Here is an 8530-nt window from a genome sequence, read left to right as displayed (position 1 = left end):
CGAACAAATTGGATGTGTAGTACTTCTATACACATGACCCACACGTGTGAGCGTAAATCCTCCGGGCGCTCGCCTGGACCCTCTAATCAAGTTAATCTATAACGACGTCTGGAAGTTAGCGGAACCCCATAGTGTCATGAACTATTCAAACTTGATAGTATGGGTAATTATCATAGGTTTAATGTATGGAGCACAATTGCGATTATGAACTATTTATTGGGTGTTTTTCTTGAGGCTTCAACTCTACCGTAGAAAGGAGAGACTTAAAATATAAATATATCTAAGAATAGCTTAACAATCCTCACATTTGTGCCAATCAAGGTAGATCTTAAACAAAGATATTCTAATTTTCCATACGTTAATAACTTCGCCTACGAAATGGCTTTAATGTTGGCTTGGTTGAATGACTTGTATGATGTACGAATAACGAATTTTTCATGATTGTTTGATGCATTTTGTGTTATGTTATGTTTATGCAATGATACAAGATGTACTATAATATGATTATGTCATGTTATGGAACTATGTTGTGATATTAATGTTGTATGATGCATGAACCTCCATATATTACACTACATAAACTATGATATCATGTACGTCGTGGTATTATGCACGCAACTTTCCCTCCACAGTTTCTGCCAACGTGAGTTTAAGCTAGCCCAACAAGTAGACTTAGAGGATACGTATACGAGTCTGCTAGGTGAATCTATGTGTACATGTGTAGAGAAATATTACACATTCAACTCTATCCAGACTGAAAAGTAGAGATCGTTGCATGTATTTGCATTTTCCGACCGCAACAGCGTTATTATTTACTGAGTATTTTTTTAAATTATCAAACCAAGTGCTATTTTTTTTAGATGAAGGTAAGACAACCATGTAGGGTCACTATATAGGCTATGAGAATGAAGGTATGATTGTTGCATTTTCTATTCAAGTTATAGCCCTTAGGTTAGATATCAAAATTAGTTACTTAACATTAATGTTTAAAATGTGGAAGTCTCGATTTTATGGAAATGTCAATATCAATAGATAATTTTGAAAAAAATATATATATAGAACAAAAATACTAATAAATTAAATTAATAATAAAAAAAAATAAACCTATTTTACAATTTTAAATATATTAAAATACTTATCATTGACTCGAGATAAAAGAGGCATATGATGATGTAATTAATATAAGTATAATGGATAACAATTCAAAAATTATGAAAAGGTTGTAATAAATAATTATTAGAAAAAAAATTAATTGCCCAGCTTAGTGAACCACGAATTATTCATCGTCTTCTTCAAAATGAAAATTAAAGTTGTTTCTATACATAATTAAATAAATAAATAAAGAAAAGAAAAAGAAAAATGTAGCAATTATCTCTACAATTTGCTTTTCATTGACCGTGACCGAGAGTATTGACACGGACCATTGTATTCTTTTTTCATTAATATGTCGATATCTAATATTGTCCACCAAATCCACTTTTTAATCATATTGTATAAAATTGACCTTATATTTAATAAAAATATCAACCCATAATATTAATAATAACCCTCTTCCTCGTTTAGAATAGTAAATTCTTATACGACGGTTTAAATATTCTCATAAATTTTTTAAAAGTTCCCATGGACTATGAGATCTCACGTCGGTTGAAAAAGAGAAAGAAACATTTCTTAAAGTAATGTGGAAACATCTCTCACAGACACATTTTAAAATCGTGAGACTAACGGCGATACGTAACGGGCCAAAGTAGATAATCCCTGCTAACGGTGAGCTTAGGCTATTACAAATGGCATCAGAGCCAGACACCGAGCGGTGTGCCAACAAAGACGCTGGCTTCCAAGGGGGTGGATTGTGAGATCCCACGTCAGTTGGAGAGGAGAACGAAGCGTTCTTTATAGGAATGTGAAACCTCTCCCTAACAAACATGTTTTAAAACCGTAAGGCTGACGGCGATACATAACGATTCCAAACGGATAATATCTACTAGCGGCGTACTTGGGCTGTTACACTGACATCCATATTTTCATTAAATTGAGGTCTCTACATTTTTCATCAACATTGTCATTTAAAACTTGAGTGTTAATATTACTCTCTTTAATTTTTCGTCATGAAAATTTTGAAGTTAAGGGTTTATTATGATTTCATGCAAGTGACACAGGTGAAACATGATTTGAGGTTTCAAACATATGCGTCGTCGAATTTGTAATAAGACACAAGAATAGACGAACAACGTTGTTCATTTGAAAAAATAAAACTACGTACCATTATGTTACATTGCATTGTAATGAAACTATAAAAAGATGGTGGAATTCTGAGAAGATTTCCAAACCCATCATAACACGACGTACGACTGAACCGATTATTTAAACACGACATTGAAATGGAAAATTGAAGAAGAAACAAGAAACGGAAATGAAAGGATTTGGTTTCAAGCAGGGCATTGGAAGCCGGACGGAACCTTCTTTCCACAGTAGTTCAAAAGCAAGCTGAGGGAAACTGAGAGGTCAATCTTGAGACCCAAGGCTCTGGCCTTCACCGCGGTGCAAAGGCACACAGCAGCTTCCAGGTCAACAAGGCCTTGGATTAGGGTGCAACATGGGAATTTTGGTGGTGAGCCGATCACTAAGTGTACTAGATCGTCCAGCAAGTCGGCGCAGACGCCAAGCTTGAGGGTGTCCTTGGGGCACTTGGGGAGTGATGGTTGCTGCCTTGACGGGGTGGGCTTGTGGGGCTTGGGTGGCGGCGGTGGGCAAGGGACATAGGTGGAGCTGACCATAGTGAAGAAGAGGAGGTTGAGGAGGAGGAGGAGGGCAATGTGTGAAGAGAGCTTGGAAGCCATTGGTGGAGAGATATTGAAGGGTTTGTAGGTTTGTGCGATGGCTTGTGAAGAATTATGAGAAGGGTTAGGGTTTTTATAAATGGGGTTCGGGTATTTGTTGTATTTTAAAACAAAAATTCCTTATAAATTGCTGGATATGAAACACCTAACTCTTTCAGTTACTTTATTAAGTTTTGAGGAATTGATTTGAGAGATGAGTTTTTAATTAGTTTGTCTTTTTTTTAAAGTATTATAAAAATGTCAAATGGCCTACAAACGAGACGTAGTGATGTTCGATAATAAGATATCAAATACTTTTTAAAATAAATTATTGTGGTTTGTATGGTTGGAAAATAATATTTGATAGAACCCTTCCAGACAAGTGGGTAATAGATGATAATCTAGAGATTATTTTTAGCACAAATAATTTTTACAAATATAATATGGTTTTTTTTTTTTAAATATAACTATGAGATTCCACGTCATCTTGAAGGAGTAACGAACCATTTTTTTTTTTTTATAAGGGTGGGGAAACCTCTCCCTAGTAAATTGTAAAATTGGCGGCGATATATAATGAGTCAAAGCGGATAAATATATGTTAACAATGAGTTTTGATATATATTGATGTTAGTATGACATAATAGTACAACTTCTAAAACATGACAAGACTAAGATTGTTATTACATGCATGCTTTGAAAATCTTTTAAAATTTACTTAAGATGAAAATGGTTATAAGATAAAAGATCTCTCAAAAAAAAAAAAAAAAAAAAAGACTTTTATTTAGGATCCCAAAAATGAATTTTAAAACATAAATTGGACCGTTAAACTTCGGTCTAGGCTATAAAGTGTTGTTTGCGAATAAGCAGTGATTGATTAGAGATGTAGTGGCAAAGATGATAAGCGCCTACAATGCTGATTTTTGCAAAACTAGAGGTCCTTCTAGAATCCTTGCAAAACGCTCACAGAGAAAGCTAACTTAACAGATTGATTCCAACCAAGAGCTGGTTAGAAGATGAATGACTCTTAGATCGAACTTGGAATCCATGATGGTCACTCTTAGATACCAAGACAATTCACTCCAGAATTAGCTTAATCAAAACTAATTCAATGAATCGGTTTAAACATCAAACCTAAAGCAAGGTATGAAAAAGAATAACACCAAAAGGGTATCAAGAAAACACAAAAGTTTTTTCTGAATTCAACAAAATTCCCAAACATGAATATTACATGCCTTTAAATAGGCCAAGAAGATAACCCTAACAAAATAAAGTTCAGCCACCAACCACAAATAAATGGTAATAAATGCTATTAAATACAAAGAATATAAGACAATTCATACAAACTATTAATAAATGCTATTAAATATAAAATGAAGCAAATAAGGCATTAATAATTTCCTTAATTGGTAATTCAACTACCAAAGGCAAGTCTTCTAATTACTTTCCAATATCAGCCACTCCATTATCTTCTTGATTTGATATGCTAATGCTATAAAGATTTTTGGGCTCAAAAGTTTTTGTTTCAACCGGTACACTAGCTAGCTTTTGAAGATGCAATGTATAGGCCTCTTGAATCTTCTTAACCTTGCTTCTTGTAATCGGTCCTTCGGGTACATGCACGTGATCAGTTGTTGAATTCATATCAAAAGACTTGTTCAATGTCAAAATGAAAGGAAAAAGCTATGCTCTAAATCCGATGGAGAGAGAGCAGATGATCTTTATATCAAGAGCTAGTGCCACTGAGATTTGGCACAAAAGACTTGGGAACTTTCATCATTGAGGTTTGCTTTAGATGCAGTCAAAGAAGCTGGTAAAAAGTCTCGCTGACATTAGTGATTACATTCCTCTTTGCCGTGCTTGTAATTTTGGGGAGCAACATAGGCAACCCTTTCCTAAACATTTATGGAGAGCCTCGAAAAAACTGCAGCTGGTTCATACTGATCTTTGTGGTCGTCAACGAACAACATCATTAAATGGTAATCTTTATTACATTGTTTTTATTTATGATCTAACGAGAATGTGTTGGATCTTCTTGCTGAAGCAAAATCCAGAAGTAGCGGGCGTATTTTGAAATTTAAAGCCAGAGTTGAGAATGAAAGTGCATGCTTGATTCAGACTATAAGATCAGATAATGGCAAGGAGTACACTTCAGAAACTTTTAACAGGTTTTGTGAAGAGGCTGAAATTGAACATCAATTGACAGCACTATACACTCCTCAACAGAATGACGTCAATGAAAGGAGGAATAGATTCATAATGGAGATGATATTTCATCTATTGAAGAGTTTAGATGACCATAAAGTATCTTGTGCATCGTTCATGTTCTAGGATGATGCACAAATGTGTTTCTCAGTCCTAATGGTGGTGTAATCACACGACATTATGACAGGAGTATTACTTGAGCATGGCCACATGTATAAAACAATAGGAATTCACCAAGAATTCATGCGGCGAATGAGCTTAGCCTAGCCTCGAAATTGGTCTACATTAAGACAAAGAAGGCAGAGAGATTCATCGTAGACTTGGATGAAGGTGTTTGCCTCGACCTAGGCTTACTCAGTAAAACTATTCATTAAGATTTTCTCAACTCGACCAAGGTGGCCTCAACCTAAGTGACTTATTTCTAGCCTCGATGGCTTAGGCCTCGACCTTGACTCTAAGATCATCCCTTTGTCATGGCTTTCTAATACTGCATGGGTAACAAATTTTGATTTGTTAACTTATTTGATTCGGTTTGGCGTTTTTATTCACTCATTCCCATTAAGGTTTAGCTTCTCCTTTAGTCTCAAGTTAATGTTTTATGTAACAATCCTAAATTTTTACATACCCAGAGTCGCTACCAAGTCTCATGCTTATCTCTTAAATGCGGAATATAACTCTTAGATACTCATCATAAATAACGGAAAATTTAAAACACATTCAGAACACTTCAAACTACTAGACCACATTGTCTGTCTTACGTGTTTCAAAATATAACGTTGAAATTTAAAATTAAAACAAAACAATTACAAATGGAATAATCTAAATAATGAAATAAAAGCGTCCTATACTCCTATGACTAAGAATTTAAACATGCATCTATTTTATGCACGTGCCACAGTATCTATTTCCGATGTCGTCGTCGTCCGTACATGGGCGTCTTCTCTTTACCTGAAAAATGATATTTGGCACACGGCTTGAGTATTTCGAAGAATACTCAGTAAGTGACCCACTGTAGGGGTCATGCTGATGCAAACACGTGCAACATGCTCTTGGGATCGAGCTATAACTCATCTAGGAGGGACCTCTAATCTCGAACAAATTGGATGTCTAGCACTTCTTTACACATGACCCACACGTGCGAGCGTGAATCCTCCGGGAGCTCGCCTAGACCCTCTAATCAAGCTAATCTGTAACGACGTCTGGAAGTTAGCGGAACTCCATAGTGTCATGAACTATTCAAACTTGATAGTATGGGTAATTATCATAGGTTTAATGTATGGAGCACAATTGCGAGTATGAACTATTTATTGGGCTGTTTTTCTTGAGGCTTTAACTCTACCATAGAACGGAGAGACTTAAAATATAAATATATCTAAGAATAGCTTAACAATCCTCACATTTGTGCCGATCAAGGTAGGTCTTAAACAAAGATACTCTAATTTTCCGTACATTAATAACTTTGCCTACGAAATGGCTTTAATGTTGGCTTGGTTGAATGACTTGTATGATGTACAAATGACGAATTTTTCATGATTGTTTGATGCGTTTTGTGTTATGTTATGTTTATGCAATGATACAAGATGTACTATAATATGATTATGTCATGTTATGGAACTATGTTGTGATATTAATGTTGTATGATGCATGAACCTCCATATATTACACTACATAAACTACGATATCATGTACGTCGTGGTATTATGCACGCTCCTTTCCCTCCACAGCTTCTGCCAACGTGAGTTTAAGCTAGCCCAACAAGTAGACTTAGAGGATACGTATACGAGTCTGCTAGGTGGATCTATGTGTGCATGTGTAGAGAAATATTACACATTCAACTCTATCCAGACTGAAAAGTAGAGATCGTTGCATGTATTTGCATTTTCCGACCGCAACAGTGTGATTATTTACTGAGTATTGATTTAAATTATCAAACCAAGTGCTATTTTTTTTAGATGAAGGCAAGACAACCATGTAGGGTCACTATATAGGCTATGAGGATGAAGGTATGATACTTGCATTTTCTATTCAACTTATAGCCCTTAGGTTAGTTATCAAAATTAGTTACTTAACATTAATGTTTAAAATATGGAAGTCTCGATTTTATGGAAATGTCAGTATCAATAGACAATTTTGAAAAAAAAAATATATAAAACAAAAATACTAATAAATTAAATTAATAATAATAATAAAAAAACCTATTTTACAATTTTAAATATATTAAAATACTTATCATTGACTCGAGATAAAAGAGGCATATGATGATGTAATTAATATGAAGTATAATGGATAACAATTCAAAAATTATGTAAAGGTTGTAATAAATAATTATTAGAAAAAAAATTAATTGCCCAGCTTAGTGAACCACGAATTATCCATCGTCTTCTTCAAAATTAAAATTAAAGTTGTTTTTATAAATAATTAAATAAATAAATAAAGAAAAGGAAAATGTAGCAATTTTCTCTACAATTTGCTTTTCATTGACCGTGACCGAGAGTATTGACACTGACCATTGTATTCTTTTTTCATTAATATGTCGATATCTAATATTGTCCACCAAATCAACTTTTTAATCATATTGTATAAAATTGACCTTATATTTAATAAAAATATCAACACATAATATTAACAATAACCCAATTCCTCGTTTAGAATAGTAAATTCTTATACGACGGTTTAAATATTCTCATAAATTTTTCAAAAGTTCCCATGGACTATGAGATCTCACGTCGGTTGAAAAAGAGAACGAAACATTTCTTAAAGTAATGTGGAAACATCTCTCACAGACACATTTTAAAATCGTGAGACTAACGGCGATACGTAACGGGCCAAAGTAGATAATCCCTGCTAACGGTGAGCTTAGGCTATTACAAATGACATCAGAGCCAGACACCGAGCGGTGTGCCAACAAAGACGCTGGCCCCCAAGGGGGTGGATTGTGAGATCCCACGTCAGTTGGAGAGGAGAACGAAGCGTTCTTTATAGGAATGTGAAAACCTCTCCCTAACAAACATGTTTTAAAACCGTAAGGCTGACGGCGATACATAACGATTCCAAACGGATGATATCTACTAGCGGCGTACTTGGGCTGTTACCCTAACATCCATATTTTCATTAAATTGAGGTCTCTACATTTTTCATCAACATTGTCATTTAAAACTTGAGTGTTAATATTACTCTCTTTAATTTTTCGTCATGAAAATTTTGAAGTGAAGGGTTTATTATGATTTCATGCAAGTGACACAAGTGAAACATGATTTGAGGTTTCAAACATATGCGTCGTCGAATTTGTAATAAGACACAAGAATAGACGAACAACGTTGTTCATTTGACAAAAAAAACTACGTACCATTATGTTACATTGCATTGTAATGAAACTATAAAAAGATGGTGGAATTCTGAGAAGATTTTCAAACCCATCATAACACGACGTACGACCAAACTGATTATTTAAACACGACATTGAAATGGAAAATTGAAGAAGAAACAAGAAACGGAAATGAAAGGATTTGGTT

At 34.5% G+C, this 8530-nt stretch overlaps 1 pseudogene; it reads right to left on the bottom strand.

Moving 5' to 3' along the window:
• Window positions 1-2351: 2351 nt before the first annotated feature.
• Window positions 2352-2866, bottom strand: LOC147791436 (14 kDa proline-rich protein DC2.15 pseudogene; annotated as a pseudogene).
• Window positions 2867-8530: the final 5664 nt, after the last annotated feature.

Source organism: Cucurbita pepo, chromosome 8, assembly GCF_057944985.1.
Source record: "Cucurbita pepo subsp. pepo isolate OVF chromosome 8, ASM5794498v1, whole genome shotgun sequence".
NCBI lineage: Eukaryota > Viridiplantae > Streptophyta > Magnoliopsida > Cucurbitales > Cucurbitaceae > Cucurbita > Cucurbita pepo.
This window is presented reverse-complemented; position numbering and strand designations above follow the sequence as displayed.